The following is a 23759-nucleotide window of genomic DNA, read 5'->3' on the forward strand; positions in this document are numbered from 1 at the left end:
ATTTGGTGTCTTTTGTGTCTCCACACATATTTTAAGATATTCTATTCTAGTTCTGTTAAACATGCGATTCGTAATTTGATAGGGATTGCAATGAATCTGTAGATTGCTTTGGGTAGTATATTCATACTCACAATATTGATTCTTCCAATCGAAGAACATGGTGTATCTCTCCATCTTTTTGGTCATCTTTGATTTCTTTCACCACTGTCTTATAGTTTTCTGAGTACAGGTCTTTTACCTCCTTAGGTACATTTATTCCTAGATATTTTACTCTTTTTTTTTTTTTGCAGTGGTAAATGGGATTGTTTCCTTAATTTCTCTTTCTGATCTTTCATTGATAGAGTATAGGAATGGAAGAGATTTCTGTGCATTAATTTTTTATCCTTCAAATTTACCAAGCTCATTGATTAGATCTAGTACTTTTTTGGTGGCATCGTTAGGATTTTCAATGTATAGTATCATGTCATCTGCAAACAGTGACAATTTTACTTTTTCTTTTCCAATTTGTATTCTTTTTATTTCTTTTTCTTCTCTGATTGCCATGGCTAGTGCTTCCAAAATTATGTTGAATAATAGTGGCGAGAGTGGACATCCTTGTCTTGTTCCTGATCTTAGAGGAAATGCTTTTAGTTTTTCACCACTGAGAATGATGTTTGCTGTGGGTTTGTTGTATATGGCCTATATTATGTTGAAGTAGGTTCCTGTTATGTCCACTTTCTGGAGAGTTTTTATCATAAATCGGTGTTGAATTTTGTCAAAAGCTTCTTCTGCATCTATTAAGATGATCATATGGTTTTTCTTCTTCACTTTGTTAATATGGTGTATCACATTGATTGATTTGTGTATATTGATGTATCCTTGCATCCCTGGGATAAATCCCACTTGATCATGGTGTATGATCCTTTTAATGTGTTGTTGGATTCTGTCTGCTAGTAGTTTGTTAAGGATTTTTGCATCTATATTCATCAGTGATATTGGTCTGTAACTTTTTGTTGTTGTTGTATCTTTGTCTTGTTTTGGTATCAGGGCGATGGTGGTCTCATAGAATGAGTTTGGGAGTGTTCCTTCCTCTGCAAGCTTCTGGAAGAGTTTGAGAAGGATGGGTGTTAGCTCTTCTCTAATTGTTTGATAGAATTCAACAGTGAAGCCTTCTGATCCTGTGCTTTTGTTTGTTGGAAGATTTTTAATCACAGTTTCAATTTCAGTGCTTGTGATTGGTCCATTTATATTTTCTATTTCTTCCTGGTTCAGTCTCAGAAGGTTGTGCTTTTCTAAGTATTTGTCCATTTCTTCCAGGTTGTCCATTTTGTTGCCATATAGTTGCTGTACTAGTCTCTCATGATCCTTTGTATTTCTGCAGTGTCAGTTGTTACTTCTTCTTTTTCATTTCTAATTCTGTTGATTTGAGTCTTCTCCCTTTTTTTCTTGATGAGTCTGGCTAATGGTTTAGCAATTTTGTTTATCTTCACAAAGAACCACCTTTTAATTTTATTGATCTTTGCTCTTGTTTTCTTTGTTTCTATTTCGTTTATGATCATTATGATTTCTCTCCTTCTGCTAACTTTGGGTTTTGTTTGTTCTTCTTTCTGTAGTTCCTTTAGGTGTAAGATTAGATTTTTAATTTGAGATTGTTCTTGTTTCTTGAGGTAGGATTGTACTGCTGTAATCTTCTCTCTTAAAATTGCTTTTGCTTCATCCCATAGGTTTTGGATCATTGTGTTTTTGTTCTCATTTGTCTTTAGGTAGTTTTTGGTTTCCTTTTTGATTTCTTCAGTGAGCTCTTGGTTATTTAGTAACGTACTGTTTAGCCTCCATGTGTTTGTGCTTTTTACGTTTTTTCCCCTGTAGTTCATTTCTAATCTCATAGTGTTGTGGTCAGAAAAGAAGCTTGATATGATTTCAACTTTCTTGAATTTACCAAGGGTTGATTTTTGACCTAAGATGTGATCTATCCTGGGTCATATTCCATGTGCACTTGAGACGAAAGTGTAATCTACTGTTTTCAGATGGAATGTCATATAAATATCAGTTAAATCTATCTGGTTTATTGTATCATTTAAAGCTTGTGTTTCCTTATTAAATTTCTGACTACATGATCGCCCACTGGTGTAAGTGAGGTGTTAAAGTCCCCCACTATAATTGTGTTACTGTTGATTTCCTCTTTTATAGTTGTCAGCATTTGCCTTATGTATTGAGGTGCTCCTATGTTGGGTGCATATATATTTATAATTATTATATCTTCTTCAATGATCCCTTCATCATTATGTAGTGTCCTTCTTTGTCTCTTGCAATAGTCTTCATTTTAATGTCCAATTTTTCTGATATGAGAATTTCTACTACAGATTGCTTCTGATTTCCATTTGCATGCAATATCTTTTTCCATCCCCTCACTTTCAGTCTGCATGTGTCCCTAGGTCTGAAGTGGGTCTCTTATAGAGAGCATATATATGGTCTTGTTTCTGTATCCATTCAACCAGCATGAGTCTTTTGGTTGGAGCATTTAATCCATTCACACTTAAGGTAATTATTGATATGTATGCTCCTATTACTATTTTCTTAAATTTTGAGGGTTTGATTTTGTAGTTCCTTTTCTTCTCTGTGTTTCCCACTTAGAAAATTTCCTTCAGTGTTTCTTATAGAGTTGGTTTGGTGGTGCTGACTTCTCTTAGCTTTTGCTTGTCTGTAAAGCTTTTGACTTCTCCATCAAATCTGAATGAGATTTTTGCTGAGTAGAGTAATCCTGGTTGTAAGATCTTCCCTTTCATCACTTTAAATATATCATGGCACTCCTTTCTGGCTTGTAGAGTTTCTTCTGAGAAATCAGCTGTTAACCTTATGAGAGTTCCCTTTTATGTTATTTGTCATTTTTCACTTGTTGCTTTTAATAATTTTGCTTTGTCTTTAATTTTTGTCACTTTGATTACTATGTGTCTTGTTGTATTTCTCCTTGGGTTTATCCTGCCTGGGACTCTCTGCCTTTCCTGGACTTGGGTGGCTATTTCCTTTCCCATGTTAGGGAAGTTTTTGACTATAATCTCTTCAAATATTTTCTCGGGTCTTTCTCTCTCTCTTCTCCATCTGGGACCCCTATAATGAGAATGTTGGTGCACTTAATGTTGTCCTAGAGGTCTCTTAGGCTGTCTTCATTTCTTTTCATTCTTTTTTCTTTATTCTGTTCCATGACAGTGAATTCCACCATTCTGTCTTCCAGGTCACTTATCCATTCTTCTGCCTCAGTTATTCTGTTATTGATTTCTTCTAGTGTATTTTTTCATTTCATTTATTGTATTGTTCATCTCTGTTGTTTGTTCTCTAATTCTCCTAGGTCTTTGTTAAACATTTCATGCATTTTCTTGATCTTTGCCTCCATTCTTTTTCCGAGGTCCTGGATCTTCTTCACTATCATTATTCTGAATTGTTTTTCTGAATGGTTGCTTATCTCCACTTCTTTTATTTGTACTTCTGGGGCTTTGTCTTGTTCCTTCATCTGGTTCAAAAGGCAGAAGCCTTTTCATTTTGTCTATCTTTCTGTGAATGTGGTTTTTGTTCCACAGCCTGCAGGATTGTAGTTCTTCTTGTTTCTGCTGTCTGCCCTCTGGTGGATGAGGCTATCCAAGAGGATTGTGCAAGCTTCCTGATGGGATGGACTGGTGGTGGTTATAGCCAGGTGTTGTTCTGGTGGGCAGAGCTGAGTAAAACTTTAATCTGCCTGTCTACTTATGGGTGGGGTGGAGTTCCCTCCCTGTTGGTTGTTTGGCCTGAGGCAGCCCAGCACTGGAGGCTACAGACTCTTTTGTGGGGCTAATGATGGACTCTGGGAGGACTCATGCTAAGGAGTACTTCCCAGACCTTCTGCTGCCAGTGTCCTTGTCCCTCCAGTGAGCCACAGTCACTCCTCATCTCTACAGGATACCCTCCAACACTAGCAGGTAGGCCTGGTTCAGCCACCTATGGGGTCACGGCTCCTTCCCCATATGTCCTGATGCATACACTACGTTGTGTGTGCCCTCCAAGAGTGCAGCCTCTGTTTCTCCAGGTTCTGTCGAAGCCCTACAATCAAATCCCACTAGCCTTTAAAGTCTGATTCTCTGGGATATCCTCCCTCTGTTGCCAGACCCCCAGGATGGGAAGCCTGATGTGGGGCTTAGAATCTTCACTCCAGTGGGTGGACTTGTGTATCATGTGTTCTCCTGTTTGTGGGTCACCCAACCAGTGGTTATGGGACTTGATTTTATTATGATTGCGCCCCTCTTACCATCTCATTGTTGCTTCTCCCTTGTCTGGATGTGGGGTGTCTTTTTTGGTGAGTTCCAGTATCCTCTTGTCACTGATTGTTCAGCAGTTCGTTGTGATTCCAGTGCTCTTGCAAGAGGAAGTGAGCGCATTTCCTTCTACTCTGCCATCTTGAACCAATCCTATAGGGTATTTCTATCATCACAGAAAGCTCTATTAGACAGCACTGCCTTAAATATATAGACCCCAACAATGGCTATCATTCTCTTAATATTCTTTCTCCCTCAGTACACTGCTGCTGTACAGCAATCAAGAAAAGTTTTTTCAGTTTATTAATTTTAGAATAATTGACATTTAGAGTTAGCAGTATGGATAATTTTTTTAATTTTTTGGGGGGGAGATTGGTTGAAGATGGCAGAGTAGAAGGATATGCTCTCTCTCCCTCTTTCTAGAACACTGGAATCATAACCAACTGCTGAACAATCATCTATAGGAAGACACTGGAACTCACCAAAAAAGATACCCCACATGCAAAGACAAAGGAGAAGCTGCAATGAGACAGTAGGAAGCATGCTATCACAATAAAATCAAATCCCATAACTGCTGGGTGGGTGACATAAACTGGAGAACACTTATACCACAGAAGTCCACCCACTGGAATGAAGGTTCTGAGCCCCACCTCAGGCTTCCCAAACTGGGGGTCTGGCGATGGGAGAGGGAATTCCTAGAGAATCAGACCTTGAAAGCTAGTGGGATTTGATTGCTGCACTTCAGCAGGACTGGGGGAGACAAAGATTCCACTCTTGGAAGGCACAAAGTAGTGTGCATATCGGGACCAGGGGGAAGGAGCAGTGACCCCATAGGAGGCTGAACCAGACATACCTGCTAGTGTTGGAGGGTGTCCTGCATAGGCTGGGGACAGCTGTGGCTCACCAGGGGACAAGGACACTGGCAGTGGAAGGTCTGGGAAATACTCCTTGGCGTGAGACCTCCCAGAGTCCGCCATTACCCCAACAAAGAGCCTGGGTAGGCTCCAGTGTTGGGTTGCTTCAGGCCAAACAAACAACAGGGAGGGAACTCAGCCACACCCATCAGCAGACAAGGGGATTAAAGTTTTACTGAGCTCTACCCACAAGAGCAACAGTCAGCTCTACCCACCACCAGTCCCTCCCATCAGGAAACTTGCACAAGCCTCGCAGATAGCCTCATCCACCAGAGGGCAGACAGCAGAAGCAAGAAGAGCTACAATCCTTCAGTCTGTGGAACAAAAACCACATTCACAGAAAGATAGGCAAGATGAAAAGGCAGAGGACTATGTACCAAATGAAGGAACAACATAAAACCCTGGGAAAACAACTAAATGAAGTGGAGATAGCCAATCTTCCAGAAAAACAATTCAGAATAATGATAGTGAAGATGATCCAGGACCTCGGAAAAACAATGTAGGTAAAGATGGAGAAGATGTAAGAAATGTTTAACAAAGACCTCGAAAAATTAAGAACAAGCAAACAGAGATGGGCAATACAATAACTGAAATGAAAACTACACTAGAATGAATCACTAGCAGAATAACTGAGGCAGAAGAACGGATAAGTGACCTGGAAGACAGAATGGTGTAATTCACTGTCATGGAACAGAATAAAGAAAAAAGAAATGAAGACAGCCTCAGAGACCTTTGGGACAACATTCAAGGCAACAACATTCACATTATAGGGGTCCCAGAACGAGAAGAGAGAGAGAAAAGAACTGAGAAAATATTTGAAGAGATTATAGTCGAAAACTTCCCTAACATGGGAAAGGAAATAGCCACTGAAGGCCAGGAAGCACAGAGTCCCATACAGGATAAATCCAAAGAGAAACACAACGAGACACATAGTAATCAAATTGGCAAAAATTAAAGTCAAAGAAAAATTATTGAATGCAGGAAGAGAAAAAAAACAAATAATATTCAAGGGAACTCCCATAAGGTTAACAGCTGATTTCTCAAAAGAAACTCTACAGGACAGAAGGGAGTGGCATGATATACTTAAAGTGATGAAAGGGAAGAACCTACAACCAAGATTACTCTACCCAGCAAGGATCTCATTCAGATTCAATGAAGAAATCAAAAGCTTTATAGACAAGCAAAAGTTAAGAGAACTCAGCACCACCAAACCAGCTCTAGGACAAACACTAAAGGAACTTCTCTAAGTGGAAACACAAGGGAAGAAAAGGACCTACAAAACAAACCCAAAACAATTAAGAAAATGGGAATAGGAACATACATATCAATAATTACCTTAAACGTTAATGGATTAAATGCTCCAACCAAAAGACACAGGCTTGCTGAATGGATACAAAAACAAGACCCATATACATGCCATCTCAAGAGACCCACTTCAGACAGAGGAACACATACAAACTGAAAGTGAGGTGATGGAAAAAGATATTCCATGCAAAAGGAAATCAAAAGAAAGCTGGAGCAGCAATACTCATATAAGATAAAATGGACTTGAAAATAAAGAATGTTACAAGAGACAAGGAAAGCCACTATGTAATGATCAAGGGATCAATCCAAGAAGAAGATATAACAATTGTGATTATATAGGTACCCAACATAGGAGCACCTCAATACATAAGGCAACTGCTAACAACTCTAAAATAAGAAATCGACAGTAACACTATAATAGTGGGGGACTTTAACACCTCACTTACACCAATGGACAGATCATCCAAACAGAAAATTAATAAGGAAACACAAGCTTTAAATGACACAATAGACCCAATAGATTTAATTGATATTTATAGGACATTCCATCTAAAAACAGCAGATTGCAATTTCATCTCAAGTGCGCACAGAATATTCTCCAGGATAGATCACATCGTGGGCCACAAATCAAGCCTCAGTAAAGCCAAGAAAATTGAAATCATATCAAGCATCTTTTCTGACCACAACAATATGAGATTAGAAATCAATTACAGGGAAAGAAACATAAAAACACAAACACGTGGAGGCTAAACAATACGGTACTAAATAACCAAGAGATCACTGAAGAAATAAAAAAGGAAATCAAAAAATTCCTAGAGAAAAATGACAATGAAAATACAACAATCCACAACATATGGGCTGCAGCAAAAGCAGTTCTGAGAGGGAAGTTTATAGCTATTCAAGCATACCACAAGAAACAAGAAAAATCTCAAATAAACAATCTAACCTTACAACTAAATGAACTAGAGAAAGAAGAACAAACAAATGCCAAAGTTAGCAAAAGGAAAGAAATCATAAAGAGCAGAAAAGAAATAAATAGAAACAAGGAAACAATAGCAAAGATCAATAAAACTAAAACCTGGTTCTTTGAGAAGGTAAACAAAATTGATAAACTATTAGTCAGACTCATCAAGAAAAAGAGGGAGAGGACTCAAATCAAAAGAATTAGAAATGAAAAAGGAGAAGTTACAACAGACACCACAGAAATACAAAGCATGCTAAGAGACTACTTCAAGCAAGTCCATACCAATAAAATGGACAACCTGGAATAAATGCACAAATTCTTAGAAAGGTATAACCTTCCAAGACTGAGCCAGCAAGATATAGAAAATATGAACAGACCAAACACAAGTAATGAAATTGAAACTGATTAAAAATCTTCCAACAGGGCTTCCCTGGTGACGCAGTGGTTGAGAGTCTGCCTGCCGATGCAGGGGATGTGGGTTCGTGCCCCAGTCCGGGAAGATCCCACATGCCGTGGAGAGGCTGGGCCCGTGAGCCATGGCCGCTGAGCCTGTGTGTCTGGAGCCTGTGCTCCACAACTGGAGAGGCCACAACAGTGAGAGGCCCGCGTACCACAAAATAAATAAATAAATAAATAAATAAATAAATAAATAAATAAATCTTCCAACAAACAAAAGTCCAGGACCCAATGGCTTCACAGGTGAATTCTATCAAACATTTAGAGAAGAGCTAACACCCACCCTTCTCAAACTCTTCCAAAAAATTGCAGAGGAAGGAACACACCCAAACTCATTCTATGAGGCCACCATCACCCTGATGCCCAAACCAAACAAAACTACTACAAAAAAAGAAAATTACTCACTAATATCACTAATGAATATAGATGCAAAAAATCCTCAACCAAATACTAGCAAACAGAATCCAACAACACATTAAAAAGATCATACACCATGATGAAGTGATATTTATCCCAGAGATGCAAGGATTCTTCAATACACACAATTCAATCAATGTGATACAGTATATAAACAAATTGAAGAAGAAAAACCATATGATCATCTTAATAGATACAGAAGAAGCTTTTGACAAAATTCAACACCGATTTATGATAAAAACTCTCCAGAAAGTGGACACAGAGGGAACTTACTTCAACATAATAAAGGCCCTATATGAAAAACCCACATCAAACATCATTCTCAATGGTGCAAAACTGAAAGCATTTCCTCTAAGATCAGGAAGAAGACAAGGATGTCCATTCTTACCACTATTATTTAACATAGTTTTGGAAGTCCTAGCCACAGCAATCAGAGAAGGAAAAGAAATAAAAGCAATACAAATGGGAAAAGAAGGAGTAACTTTGTCACTGTTTGCAGATGACATGATACTATACATAGAGAATCCTAAAAATGCCACCAGAAAACTACTAGAGCTAATCAATGAATTTAGTAAAGTTGCGGGATACAAAATTGCACAGAAACCTCTTGCATTCCTATACACTAATGATGAAAAATCTGAAAGAGAAATTAAGGAAACACTCCCATTTACCACTGCAACAAAAAGAATAAAATACCTAGGAATAAGACTACCTAGGGAGACAAAAGACCTGTATGCAGAAAATTATAAGACACTGATGAAAGAAATTAAAGATGATACAAACAGATGGAGAGATACACCATGTTCTTGGATTGGAAGAATCAATATTGTGAAAATGACTATACTACCTAAAGCAATCTACAGATTCAATGCAATCCCTATCAAATTGCCAATGGCATTTTTTACAGAACTAGAACAAAAAATCTACAATTTTGTATGGAGACACAAAAGACCCCGAATAGCCAAAGCAGTCTTGAGGGAAAAAAATGGAGCTGGAAGAATCAGACTCCCTGACTTCAGACTATAGTACAAAGCTACAGTAATCAAGACAATATGGTACTGGCACAAATACAGAAATATAGATAAATGGAACAGGATAGAAAGCCCAGAGATAAACCCACACAACTATGGTCAACTAATCTATGACAAATGAGGCAAGAGTATACAATAGAGAAGAGACAGTCTCTTCAATTAGTCGTGTTGGCAAAACTGGAGAGCTACCTGTAAAAGAATGAAATTAGAACATTCCCTAATACCATATACAAAAATAAACTCAAAATGGATTAGAGACCTAAATGTAAGGCCGGGAACTATAAAACTCTTGGGGGAAAACATAGGAAGGACACTCTTTGACATAAATCACAGCAAGATCTTTTTTGATCCACCTCCTAGAGTAATGAAATAAGAACAAAAATAAACAAATGGGACCTAATAAACTTAAAAGTTTTTGCACAGCAAAGGAAACCATAAACAAGACAAAAACACAACTCTCAGAATGGGAGAAATATTTGCCAATGAATCATCAGACAAAGGATTAATCTCCAAAATGTACAAACAGCTCATGCAGCTCAATATTAAAAAAACAAACAACCCTATCCCAAAATGGGCAGAAGACCTAAATAGACATTTCTCCAAAGAAGGCATACAGATGGCCAAGAAGCACATGAAAAGCTGCTCAACATCACTTATTATTAGAGAAATGCAAATCAAAACTATAATGAGGTATCACCTCACACCAGTTAGAATTGGCATCATCAGAAAATCTACAAACAACAAATGCTGGAGTGGGTGTGGAGACAAGGGAACCCTCTTGCACTGTTGGTGGGAATGTAAATAGATACAGCCACTATGGAGAACAGTTTGGAGGTTCCTTAAAGGCTAAAAATAGAATTACCATATGACCCAGCAACCCCACTACTGGGCATATACCCAGAGAAAACCATAATTCAAAAAGACATATGCACCCCAATGTTCACTGAAGCACTATTTACAATAGCCAGGTCATGGAAGCAACCTAAATGCCCATCGACAGATGAATGAATAAAGAAGATGTGGTACATATATACAATGGAATATTACTCAGCCATAAAAAGGAACGAAATTGGAACATTTGTAGAGACATGGATGTATCTAGAGACTGTCATACAGAGTGTAGTATGTCAGAAAGAGAAAAACAAATATTGTATAGTAACGCATATATGTGGAACCTAGAAAATGGTACAGATGAACCGGTTTGCAGAGCAGAAATTGAGAAACAGAAGTAGAGAAAAAACCTATGGACACCAAAAGGAGAAAGCAGTGGGGGGGGTTGTGGTTGTGGTGTGATGAATTGGGAGATTGGGATTGACATATGTACACTGATGTGTATAAAATTGATGACTAACAAGAAAAATAAATAAATTAAAAAACAAAAAAGTAAAAATACACTCCCCTCCCAAAACAAATTTTGGAATTATTCAAATAGATTGTTGAGAAATGGAATAATCTTAATGACATTTTTTAGAAAAATTGGTTTCAGCAAAAATTATATTTTTATGATTTTATGATTAAATATACAAAGACTATGTGAATGATTATATGCATAAACCATAGATAATATGGATAAACCAAAAATCTATTTTGATGAATGGTATGTCATAAATATTCATTTTTCATTAATATATGCTATATTTTCATTATCTCCTTTATCCTGGTTTCCTTGGAGTTGTTATTTCAACTTTTCTAATGGTTACAAAGTTGCAGCATTAGTACATTTACTTAAATTCATTCTTTCTCAAAATGAAAATTTTAAGCCTGTGACTTTATATTTGATTATAGTTTTGGCCACACACCATATATTTTGATATGTGGAGTCTTATTTTTATTATTTTCTACATAATCTAAAAATAAAACCTAAAAAAAAAATATTTTTGGCTGTGTTGGGTCTTTGTTGCTCTGCGCAGGCTTTCTCTAGTTGCAGCAAGCAGGGGCTACTCTTCATTGTGGTGTGCAGGTGACTTCTTTGGTTGTGGAGCACGGGCTCTAGGCGCACAAGCTTCAGTAGTTGCAGCACATGGGCCAAGCAGCTGTGGCTCATTGGCTCTAGAGCGCAGGCTCAGTAGTTGTGGCACATGGGCTTAGCTGCTCTGTGGCATGTGGGATCTTCCTGGACCAGGAATTGAACCCATGTCCCCTGCATTGGCAGGCAGATTCTTAACCACTGAGCCACCAGGGAAGTCCCAGGTTTGGATTATTTTAGATATCACCCTGTCTAATCCTACCACTTTATAGATGACAATATTCAGCTCAGAGAGGTTAACTTATTTCTTCAAAATAAACCCTAGCAAAGAATAAGGTCTCCTAAATACAGTTCCACAGTGCTCTTTCTACTAATTCACTCTGAATTCTTTATGAACTCATGAAGTATGTGAACCTCATGTTGGTATCAAAAATCACAGGGGTACTCACAGGAAAAACTGTGGTAGCAGATTTGAGAAGTAGTGTTAAAATAAAATCATCGCTGAGATGCAGCCATTAACCACTAACTATATAAGGTCTACATATCTAAAATAATATTAGAATTTTCAAATGTATGGACATGTGTATTATTGTTATTGTTTACTGATATATATATATATATATATATATATATATATATATACTAGCAAATAGAGGTGAGGGGGGAACACATGTATTTATTCATTCAGCTGACATTTACTGAGCATCTCCTATGTGTTTGACCCTTAATATATAATTATTAGCAAAGTAGCTAGGCCAGAACTAGCAGTTACCATACTTTGGAAACACCAGTCTTAAAACTAGCAGATTGAAAGGATGTTTGTAAATATTGCAATAGAGACTAATCTGGAAATACATAAAAGGGACCCTAAACTTCTCTGTAGAAAGTGCCAGAAAAAGCTTATTGGAAGGACCCTATATGCACACATTCCTTCAACCAACAGTGAGTTGACACAGACTAAGTGCACTGATATTGTGAGAGAACACAGAGATGAACAAACCAGGATCCTATCCCAGTGAACCCTCAATTCAGCCTAAGAACCCATACGGAGGACACAGCCAGTATCAGAAAGAGTGAAGATTCTTCTTCTTTTTTTTTTTTTTTTTGCAGTACGCGGGCCTCTCACTGTTGTGGGCTCTCCCATTGTGGAGCACAGGCTCTGGACGTGCAGGCTCAGCGGACATGGCTCACAGGCCTAGCCGCTCCGTGGCATGTGGGATCTTCCCAGACTGGGGCACGAACCCGCGTCCCCTGCATCGGCAGGTGGACTCTCAACCACTGCGCCGCCAGGGAAGCCCAAGAGGGAAGATTCTTAAGGGGTCTAATCTTTATGCTAAGATTCACTGTGACCATCATTTTCTGTCACTTATCTAGGCTATCCATCTCCAAGACCATGCAGAGAGATGGTTTATGAAAACAAATGTCAATGATGCCACTAAGTAACTGCTAATCTTTAGAAACAAAGTGTTTGGGACTTCTGGTGCAATGGATAGGACTATTACTTTAAAAGTTCTTCATTCCAAACAGCAATAACTCATATGGATACTAGCAAGATTTAGTGAGACATGTAGAACATGTGGAATTTGGAAAGTAAGTGATATGCATTATGTGATTATGATATTAAATTATTATTCAGTGTAGCAGTATTTCATGCTTCTTAAAAATGCAGCAGTAATCCACTTAAAGATTTTATAGCAAGGTGATAGGACAGTGCTTAAAGTTGACTCTGGTATTACTAAATTATGCATTACCAAATGTTTCATAATTGTCAATTACTTAAATCCTAGGCTGGGTCTGTCCACCATCTTTCAAGGTGACTTCTTTTTTGTTTCTGTTTCAATACCTATAAATCAAGGTAGGAGTTTCTGAAATGATACTTGCTGCCTACTTTTGAAAGGTCTTGATGATTGGTGAGTTAATATCTGCAAGCACACTGCAATAATTGCTTATGAAAGAGGAATATGGCTTCTGAAGATTCAGGGTTTCCTGGTGAGTTTTTTCCAGACTCGTGTGTTTGTGTGTGTGTGTTCATGTATGTGCTCTTTTCTCAAATATATGAATACACTAGCACCCTTCAGCCCTCTGGTGAGATGCTGTCCTCAGTGGGTTATAAAAACTATTCACTAAAAATTGTACTATTTGTTACTTCTTTCAGAATTCTAGTGAGTAATGCATTTAAACTAATGCTCTGTCAAATTTAATAGTTGTAATTGCCTAATTATCTGCTCTAGTGTGATGGTAAAGCCTTTTAACACCTCACTTTCCCCTAAGGAGAGTGCACGGCAGTTTCTAGAATACTACCTTTCTCTTCTTTGGTGAATACTCAAGCAAATAATTCATTTTGCTCTCAGCTAAATAAACCTCATTAACCTCGTGACTAGCAGCAAACTTCTGCCAAAATGTGTGCTTGGTTGCATGTATCCTCCTTCACCAAAATCATATATATACTGACCCCCCCCGCTACCTCTTTGGAGCAGTTCCTCAGAGTTATCTGAGAAGCTGTCTACCATGCTATAGTCCTCATTTTGCCCCAAATAAAACTTAACTCACAACTCTCATGTTGTGCATTTTTTTCAGTTAACACAGGTTTACAAAATGTTTTTAAATGGATTAACATTCATATCTATAAAATACTGTCTTGTTCTTTGACTTTCTCAATTAATTTATGGTGCTCCTTTGCAACAAGCCCTTTCCGTCTTTACCTTCTTCAATATTATATGTTCTGAAAAATGTCTTTCATTTCATACTAATTAACACTCTCCTTATACAGCTTCTAAGGATTTATATCACTTCACACAATACAATTAATTAACATTCATGACCAGGTGACTTTTGCACTAAGATGAATCAATTTTTAGGTGAGTTCATTTTTATTTGTTTGTTTTGGTTTTTATACAATTTCAGCTTAATGAACTCAGTACACAATTGTAGTGTGCAAAGTACATTATCGTGACATTATTTTTCACCTGTGACCTTAAATCTGGGCCCTGAACTTAATCTTTTAATATCTAGTCTATTTTGGGATTCAGAGTGGCAGATGACACAATGCAACAGAGATCTGATTGACAGACACAGATGCTGGCCTGCACAGAGGACGCAGTGTCTCTTTTAATAAAGGATGCAGAAAATTACAGAGACAAATCTATGAAGGTAGAAATAGCAAAGGGTGTGCCCAGAAAGTGGTAGAGCTTCCCAGGTACTCTAAAGTTTTCCAGAGGGAAGTAGGGAAGCTCTAACCACAGGTCTGCCCCATCACCAAGCAAAAGTCACTAGTGCAAAAGAGGCCCAAAACAATCCTGAATGCTCACTGCTCAACTGGGTGAAGTAAAGATCAATAGCTGACAGAACCACACTTAGGCCCAAACTTCAAACATATTTGAAGCTGTATCCTCAATTTTAGAGTATTAATTCAGCAAGTAAAATATCTTTCACATCTCAGGTAGATATTAACATCAACTTAAACCACCCAGTTGGAAAGATATTTTATCATTTAAAAAAATAAAATTCTTCACTTTCCTTTACTTACTGAATGATTTGACCACCCGCCCCCACCTGAGTGTGTGTGTGTGTGCATATGTGTGCATGCATTATTGGGTACCAAATGATTGATCAGCTTGATAGATAGTGTTAAAAAGAGAAATGACAGGCTCAAAATGGAGTCACTTGTGCTAAAACCAAGACTTAATACCTAAGCTAATTGCAGTTATAACCTTCCACGGGAATGTAATCCTAACTGGTCAGTGTGGGATTTTCTGGCCAGTACCAATGAGTTAATCCTTTCCATTCCACAAAGGAAGATGAGGCAGTATGTCACATAGACCCCTTCTGTTCCCCATATGGAGGTTATCTAAGCATGAAATAATGTTTTGTTTGTTTGATTGTTTGTTTGGTTGGTTGGTTATGACTTCCTTGTCTTACCTTGTAAAACCTTTCCTTTTCTGTAGCCCTTTGGAAATCCCCTCTATTTGCTAGATGGGATGATGTCTGATTCATGAATCATTCAAGAGAGCAATTAGATCTTACCATTTAATTGGTTAAAAAAAATTTTAGCAATAAATAGGCATGATTTTTATCTATGACACTTAAATGTTCAACTTGAAAACTCTTGCCCCAATCATGAAATGATCTCTTCTACAAGAACCCCTGGTTCTTTCAGTGAAGAATAGTATTAGGGAACCCAATCTGCAGGCTAGGATACACAATATATCATGCAACACACTATTGTAGATAAATAGAAGACACAAGAGAGGATATTTAAATCACTGCAGTGACTGAGCAAAAAATTAACTTTCGCCACAGTGATCATGAGATCAGGCTATTTTCAATTCAGCATGTTTCTTCCACTTTGCTTTAAAATGGGAGATTTTTAATTCACTTTCCTTTCTACCAATTATCAAGTATTATATCTATGCTGTCATTAATCCTTTGTCAGTTGCTTCATTTGTCACACTTAACAACGTTATCAAATTATAGTTTTGTTGCTTAGTTTTGTTTTTTTTAACTTTATGCTCAAGCACTAGGAACTGGCTGATAACTTTTTTTTTTAACATCTTTATTTGGAGTATAATTACTTTAAAAGGGTGTGTTAGTTTCTGCTTTATAACAAAGGGAATCAGCTATACATATACATATATCCCGTATCTCCTCCCTTTTGCGTCACCTGCCCACCCTCCCTATCCAACCCGTCTAGGTGGTCACAAAGCACCGAGCTGATCTCCCTGTGCTATGCGGCTGCTTCCCACTAACTATCGGTTTTACATTTGGTAGTGTATATATGTCCATGCCACTCTCTCACTTTGTCCCATCTAACCCTTCCCCCTCCCTGTGTCCTCAAGTCCATTCTCTAGTAGGTCTGCATCTTTACTCTCATCCTGTACCTAGGTTCTTCATGATCATTTTTTTTTTTTTTAGATTCCACATATATGTGTTAGCACACGGTATTTGTTTTTCTCTTTCTGACTTACTTCACTCTGTAGGATAGACTCTAGGTCCATCCACCTCACTACAAATAACTCAATTTCATTTCTTTTTATGACTGAGTAATATTCCATCATATATATGTGCCATGTCTTTATCCATACATCTGTCGATGGACACTTAGGTTGCTTCCATGTCCTGGCTATTGTAAATAGAGCTGCAATGAACATTGTGGTACGTGACCCTTTAGAATTACAGTTTTCTCAGGGTATATGCCCAGTAGCGGGATTGTTGGGTCATATGATAGTTCTATTTATAGATTTTTAAGTAACCTCCATACAGTTCCTAATGGTGGCTGTATCAATTTATATTCCCACCAACAGTGCAAGAGTGTTCCCTTTTCTCCACATCCTCTCCAGCATTTATTGTTTGTCGATTTTTTGATGATGGCCATTCTGACTGGTGTGAGGTGATACCTCATTGTAGCTTTGATTTGCATTTCTCTAACGATTTGTGATGTTGAGCATTCTTTCATGTGTTTGTTGGCTACCTATATATCTTCTTTGGAGAAATGTCTATTTAGGTCTTCTGCCCATTTTTTGATTGAGTTGATTGTCTTTTTTAATGAGCTGCATGATCTGGTTGTAAATTTTGGAGATGAATTCTTTGTCAGTTGCTTCATTTGTAAATATTTTCTCCCATGCTGAGGGTTATCTTTTTGTCTTGTTTATAGTTTCCTTTGTTGTGCAGAAGCTTTTAAGTTTCATAAGGTCCCATTTGTTTATTTTTGCTTTTATTTCCATTTTGCTAGGAGGTGGGTCAAAAAGGATCTTGTGTGATGTATGTCATAGAGTGTTCTGCCTATGTTTTCCTCTAAGAGTTTGATAGTGTCTGGCCTTACATTTAGGTCTTTAATCCATTTTGACTTTATTTTTATATATGGTGTTAGGAAGTGCTCTAATTTCATTCTTTTACATATAGCTGTCCAGTTTTCCCAGCACCACTTATTGAAGAGGCTGCCTTTTCTCCATTGTATAGTCTTGCCTCCTTTATCAAACATAAGGTGACCATATGAATGTGGGTTTATCTCTGGGCTTTCTATCCTGTTCCATTGATCTATATTTCTATTTTTGTGCCAGTACCAAACTGTCATGATTACTGTAGCTTTGTAGTATAGTCTGAAGTCTGGGAGCCTGATTCCTCCAGCTCTATTTTTCTTTCTCAAGATTACTTTGGCTACACAGGGTCTTTTGTGTTTCCCTACAAATTGTGATTTTTTTTTTGTTCTAGTTCTGAGAAAAATGGCATTTGTAGTTTGATAGGGATTGCACTGATTTGTAGATTGCTTTGGGTAGTATATTCATTTTCACAATGTTTATTCTTTCGATCCAAAAACATGGTTTATCTCTCCATCTGTTTGTATCATCTTTAATTTCTTTCATCAGTGTCTTATAGTCTTCTGCATACAGGTCTTTTGTCTCCTTACATAGGTTTATTCCTAGGTATTTTATTCTATTTGTTGCAATGGTAAATGGGAGTGTTTCCTTAGTTTCTCTTTCAGATTTTTCATCCTTACTGTATAGGAATGCAAGAGATTTATGTGCATCAATTTTGTATCCTGCTACTTTACCAAATTCATTGATTAGCTCTAGTAGTTTTCTGGTAGCATCTTTAGGATTCTCTATGTATACTATCATGTCATCTGCAAACAGTGACAACTTTACCTCTTTTCTGATTTGGATTACTTTTATTTTTCTTCTCTGATTGCTGTGCCTAAAACTTTCAAAACTATGTGAAATGATAGAGGTGAGAGTGGACAACCTTGTCTTGTTCCTGATCTTAGAGGAAATGCTTTCAGTGTTTCACCATTGAGAACGATGTTGGCTCTGGGTTTACCATATATGGCCTTTATTGTGTTGAGGTAAGTTCCCTCTATGCCTACTTTCTGGAGTGTTTTTATCATAAATGCGTGTTGAATTTTGCTGAATTGAGATGATCATATGGTTTTTCTCCTTCAATTTGTTAATATGGTTTATCACATTGATTGATTTGCATATATTGAAGAATCCTTGCATTCCTGGGATAAACCTCAATTGATCATGGTGTATGATCCTTTTAATGTGCTGCTGGATTCTGTTTCCTAGTATTTTGTTGAGGATTATTGCATCTATGTTCATCAGTGATATTGGCCTGTAGTTGGCCTTTCTTTGTGATGTCTTTGTCTGGTTTTGGTATCAGAGTGATGGTGGCCTCATAGAATAAGTTTCGGAGTGTTCCTCCCTCTGCTATATTTTGGAAGAGTCTGAGAAGGATAGGTGTCAGCTCTTCTCCAAATGTTTGATAGAATTCATCTGTGAAGCCATCTGGTCCTGGGCATTTGTTTGTTGGAAGATTTTTAATTACAGTTTCAATTTCATTGCTTGTGATAGATCTGTTTATACTTTCTAAATCTCCCTCGTTCAGTCTTGGAAAATTGTACCTTTCCAAGAATTTGTCCATTTTTTCATGGTTGTCCATTTTACTGGCATATAGTTGTTCATAGTAGTCTCTTATAATCCTTTGTATTTTTGCAGTGTGAGTTGTGATTTCTCCTTTTCCATTTCTAATTTTATTGATTTGTATCCTCTCCCTGTTTTCTGGATGAGTGTGGCTAAGAGTTTATCAATTTTGTTGTTTATCAGTCTTCTCAAATAACCAGCTTTTAGTTTTATTTATCTTTGCTATTGTTTGTTTCTATTTCATTTATTTCTGCTCTGATCTTTATTTTTTTTTTTTACTGACTTTGGGTTTTCTTTGTTCTTCTTTCTCTAATTGCTTTATGTGTAAGTTTAGGTGGTGTATTTGAGATTTTTGCTAAAGTTCCTTTAGCATTTGTTGTAAAGCTGGTTTGGTGGTGCTGAATTCTCTTAACTTTTGCTTGTCTATAAAGGTTTTAATTTCTCCATAGCATCTGAGTGAGATCCTTGCTGGGTAGAGTAGTCTTGGTTGTAGGTTTTTCCCTTTCATCACTTTAAACATGTCCTGCGACTCCCTTCTGGCTTGCAGAGTTTCTGCTGAAAGATCAGCTGTTAATCTTATGGGGATTACTTTGCATGCTATTTGTTGCTTTTCCCTTGTTGCTTTTAATATATTTTCTTTGTATTTAGTTTTTGATAGTTTGATTAATATGTGTCGTGGCGTGTTTCTCTTTGGATTTATCCTGTATGGGACTCTGCACTTTCTGGATTTGATTGACTATTTCCTTTCCCATATTAGGGAAGTTTTCATCTATAATCTCTTCAAATATTTTCTCCATCCCTTTCTTTTTCTCTTCTTCTTCTGGGACCCCTATAATTCGAATGTTCATGCATTTAATGTTGTCCCAGAGGTCTCTAAGACTGTCTTTAATTCTTTTCATTCTTTTTTCTTTATTCTGCTCTGTGGTAGGTCACTTATCTGTTCTTCTGTCTCATTTATTCTGCTATTGATTACTTCTAGAGAATTTTTAATTGCATTTATTGTATTGTTCATCATTGTTTGTTTGCTCTTAATTCTTCTAGGTTCTTGTTAAACGTTTCTTGTATTTTCTCCATTCTATTTCCAGGATTTTGGATCATCTTTACTATCATTACTCTGAATTCATTTTCAGGTAGAATGCCTATTTCCTCTTCATTTCTTTGGTTTGGGCGGTTTTTACCTTGCACCTTCATCTGCTGTATGTTTCTCTGTCTTCTCATTTTGCTTAACTTACTGTGTTTCTAGTCTCCTTTTCCCAGGCTGCAGGTTCATAATTCCCATTGTTTTGTTTTCTGCCCCCAGTGGCTAAGGTTTTTTCAGTGGATTGTGTAGTCTTCTTGGTGGAGGGGACTATTGCCTGTGTTCTGGTGGATGAGGCTAGATATTGTCAATCTGGTGGGCAGCACCATATCCGGTGGTGTGTTTTGGGGTGTCTGTGACCCTATTATGATCTTAGGCAGCCTCTCTGCTAATGGGTGGGGTTCTGTATCTGTCTTGCTAGTTGTTTGGCATAGGGTGTCCAGCACTGTAGCTTGCTGGTCATTGAGTGGAGCTGGGTTTTAGCACTGAGTTGGTGATCTCTGGTAGAGCTTTCACCATTTAACATTACGTGTAGCCAGGAGGTCTCTGGTGGACCAATGTCCTGAACTTGGTTCTCCCACCTCAGAGGCACAACCCTGACACCCAGCCAGACCACCAAGATGCTGTCAGCCACACAGCTCAGAAGAAAAGGGAGAAAAAAATAAGAAAGAAAGAAGAAAGAAAGAAGAAAGAAGGAAAGAAAAGAAGGAAGGAAGAAAGAAGTAGCAAAGGCAAAGAAAGTTATTAAAATAATTTTTTTTAATTTTTAAAAATTATTAAAAATAAAAAACACTAAGAAGTATTAAAAAATGAAAGAAGAGAGCAACCAAACCAAAAAACAAATCAAACAATGATAACAAGTGCTAAAACCTATACCAAAAAACAAAAAAAAACCAGACAGAACCCTAGGAAAAATCGTAAAATGAAACTATACAGACAAAATCACACAAAAAAAGCATACACACACACCCTCAGAAAAAGAGAAAAAGGAATATATATATATATATATATATATATATATATAAGATAGGAAGAGAGCAACCAAATCAGTAAAAAAAATCTACCAATGATAATAAACTCTAAATACTAAACTAAGATAAACATAAAAACAGAAACAAATTAGATGCAGAAAGCAAACCCCAAATCTACAAGTTGTTCCTAAAGTCCACCACCTCAATTTTGGGATTATCCATTGTCTGTTCTGGTATTTCACAGATGAAGGGTACATCAATTTGATTGTGGAGGTTTAATCTGCTGCTCCAGAGGCTGCTGGGAGAAATTTCCCTTTCTCTTCCTTGTTCGCACACCTCCTGGGGTTCAGCTTTGGATTGTCACCACCTCTGCGTGTAGGTCGCCTGAGGGCGTCTTTTCCCACCCACACCAGACGGGGTTAAATGAGCAGCTGATTAGGGGGCTCTGGCTCACACAGTCCATGGGGAGGGAGGGGTACATAATGCAGGGCGAGCCTGCAGCAACAGAGTCATGACATTGCAATAGCCTGAGGTGTGCCATGTGTTCTCCCAGGGAATTGGCCCCTGGATCATGGGACCCTGGCAGTGGCGTGTTTCACAGGCTCCCAAGAGGGGAGGTGTGGATAGTGACCTGTGCTTGCACACAGGCTTCTTGATGGCTGCAGCCGCAGCCTTAGCGTTTCATGCCCATCTCTGGTCTCTGGTGTCCTCACTAATAGCCACAGCTTGCGCGCTTCTCTGGAGCTTGTTTAGGTGGTGCTCTGTATCCCCTCTCCTCGCAAACACCTAAACAATGTTCTCTTGCCTCTTAGGCAGGTCCAGACTTTTACTGGATTCCCTCCCTGCTAGCTCTGGCATGCTAGCCCCCTTCAGACTGTGTTCATGCACCCAACCCCAGTCCTCTCCCTGGGATCTGACCTCCGAAGCCTGAGCCTCAGCTCCAAGCCCACACCCATCCCAGCTGGCCAGTGAACAGAGAAGCTTCTCAGGCTAGTGAGTGCTGGTTGGCACTAATCCTCTGTGCAGGAATCTCTGCGCTTTGCCCTCTGCACCCCTGTTACTGTGCTCTCCTCAATGGCTCCGAACCTCCCCCCCCACCCCCAATCTCCACCAGTGAAGGGTCTTCCTAGTGTATGTAAACGTTTCCTCCTTCACAGCTCCCTCCCAGAGGTGCAGGTTCTGTCCCTATTCTATTGTCTCTGTTTTTTCTTTTTTCTTTTGCCCTACCTAGTTACGTGGGGAGTTTCTTGCCTTTTGGGAAGTCTGAGGTCTTCTGCCAGTGTTCAGTAGGTGTTCTGTAGGAGTTGTTCCACTTGTAGATGTATTTCTGATGTGTTTGTGGGGAGGAAGGTGATCTCCATGTCTTACTCCTCTGCCATCTTGAAGGTCTACCCTGTATATCTTTTTTTTTTTTTTGTGGTACACGGGCCTCTCACTGCTGTGGCCTCTCCCATTGTGGAGCACCGGCTCCGGACGTGCAGGCTCAGCAGCCACGGCTCATGGGCCCAGCCACTCCACGGCATGTGGGATCTTCCCAGACCGGGGAATGAACCTGTGTCCCCTGCATCGGCAGGCGGACTCTCAACCACTGAGCCACCAGGGAAGCCCTGTATATCTTTTTAAATGAATTTAACGCTACATGTTTTCAAGGGATGGTGAAAAACCCCTCCCCCTCCCTACTGGTTTCTTCTTTCTGACTATCCTGTTTTTCAAGTTGCTTCCCGTAGCATTTACTGCATATATCTGAACTGCGATTTGGGCTCTTACATGGTTGGCTTCCAGGTTTTATAAATGTCTTACTCATTTTCTCCTCCTATCTTAACCATTTTAAAGCTCTTATTGGTGGGTAAGTAATGATGAATGGTACAAGCAAGTGACCTCTTATATATTTCTGGGGAAGTAATTAGTGGGTTAGATCCTTCAGAGACATGGGTGATATATTACAGCTTGTAGGTGGTTTGGCACTGAGGATATTTCTCCACCTACACGACTCTAAATCAACTTACATATTTTAAAGCAGAGGTAAGACAATGACAGCAGATGGAAGAAAATGTGTTTATAAACAATATATGTGTATTTTCAGGGCTGACACAGAGAATTTATAGACATTCATTACATACTTAATGTCACACTGACAACTGATGGTGGAAGTAGAAAAATTTCAGTAAACCCTTTAATGTATATTTCAACAAACATTAATAAGGAACTCTGAGCTTAGATTTCACAATGAGAAAAAAATAAACAATGCAAACTAAGGAAACTTACTCTTTACCTTCCCCTAAGGGTAGTCAGGCTTGATTGTCATTATCTCCAGAGATATTTACTGTGGCATAAGTATGACCAGAAAGCTGAATTGCAGAGCAGTGTATTACTTAGAACAGTAAAGGTAACAGTGCTTATTTCTATGCAAATGTTCCATTTCCTGTTGACAATGTCAAGCTAAATATTTAATTGATCTCATTAAACATGTTCAGGTATTTTTACATCACAGGTTGTGAATTTAAAATGAGACTATATTGATTAAGATAAGGCACTGGAATAAAAATTCTTCTAGCCCTGTCATGAGCTCTCATAAATATCTTGGTTGAAACCACTTAACATTTCTATATCTATAGCTCCAGACCAATTTCCAAATTGTTAATCAGGAATTATGGACCTCATGTCTGGCCTGGGTAGGGAGCTCCTATTCCAAAGAAATGTATTTTTTAATCCTATAATGGGAATGAATGGAATGTTAATCCACTCCACCACACCATCTTACTATCAACTTTCTGGTCTCTAAAGAGTAAATGCAAATACCAAGCTTGCATTCCACAAGTACCCATTCAAAGCCTGACTGACATCACTAATTGGTCATATCACTCTTGGCTTTTCAGCTGAGATGTGGTGTCAGAATCCTTGTCAAATAGTTCTTTAAGAAGCCAGTCTTAATAGTTCAGTATCACCTCCTGCGATGGAACGTATTTCACCATTGCCATTT

Source organism: Mesoplodon bidens (assembly GCF_964165515.1).
Source record: "Mesoplodon bidens genome assembly, chromosome: 2".
Taxonomy (NCBI): domain Eukaryota; kingdom Metazoa; phylum Chordata; class Mammalia; order Artiodactyla; family Ziphiidae; genus Mesoplodon; species Mesoplodon bidens.